The following is a 1,342-nucleotide window of genomic DNA, read 5'->3' as shown; positions in this document are numbered from 1 at the left end:
AAAGTGTACTTGTTTCAGCCTTTTCATTCTTGGCAAACCTCTTCTCAAGGTCCTCAAGGAAACCCTTAGCCGTAGTCACCTTATCGGACATAGTGCCCCGGAATGCTTCTGGAATAGCACGCTTCATGACCATTAAGCTTATGCGGTTCGATCGTTCCCACTTTTCCATCTCCTTCTTGTCATCAGAGGTACTCTTATCAGTAAGTGCAGCAGGTTGATCAACCCGTAAAGCAAGGTCTAGGTCCATGACTCCGAGAACAATCATAACGTTCTCTTGCCATGCCCTGAAGTTTGTGCCATTTAACATTGGAATTGAATTGATGCTAGCAGAGATATTAGCAGCAGAACCTGAAACTGAATTAGAGAACATTTATTATGAATAGCTCACATGAATATCTTTAATATGCAAATAACAATAATAATAATCTCAAATAGTGGTAGGGCCCATCACAAGATACCAAGCACAACATCAATATCTAGTCTTTGGACAGAGATATTGACTTGTAAGCGGTACTCTTGGCGTAGTGATCAAACATTGACGATAAAACAACGTGTCAATCAATAAACCTTTCTTTGGACCGATTTATTGATCATACATTAAACCAAATAATCGTCACACGTTTATCACCACATGTGCACGTGCTAAATATTGACCTTCCTTTGGGCCGACCAATATTCCCATGAATAACACGTGCACAAACACTTTTTAACATTCTAAGTTAGTCAATTTTCACAAGAGAGGTTGCTTTGCCAACATGTTGTTTCAATTAACTAACTTTCGAATATTATATCTCTTTAAAAGAGTCTTTAATACCAAAATTTGAGAAAAAGAATCACCAATTTTTGCATATTTTGATTAGTTTTAAACTTTAGGGGCCTTAGGATTAATAATTCAAAACTTTAAGGGGGCAAAATTAATTAATTTCAAACTTTATGAGTTGAAATTAATAAACTTGAAACTTTATGTACCATAATTAATTAATTCAATACTTTAGAGGATCAATTAAAAACAAATTTTAAAACTTTAGCGGCCAAAATTGACCAATTCAAAACTTTAGGGATCAAATTTTAAAAATTTGAAACTTTAGGGGTCAATTTGAATTAATTATGAACTTAGGGGGCCAATTTGAATTAATAATTTAATTTTGAGGACTTTAATTACAAATTCAGAACTTTAATGGCCCGAATTAATTAATTTTAAAATCTTAGGGACTGAATTATTAAATCCGAAACTTAAAGGTCCAAATCTCAATATAACTTAAAGGTTAGGGACTGAAAACTTAATTATATAACCCTAACCCTAATTGCAACCAGGGGCCTCAACTTATCTAATTTACAAGAG

Source organism: Olea europaea, chromosome 15, assembly GCF_002742605.1.
Source record: "Olea europaea var. sylvestris chromosome 15, O_europaea_v1, whole genome shotgun sequence".
Taxonomy (NCBI): Eukaryota; Viridiplantae; Streptophyta; class Magnoliopsida; order Lamiales; family Oleaceae; genus Olea; species Olea europaea.
This window is presented reverse-complemented; position numbering follows the sequence as displayed.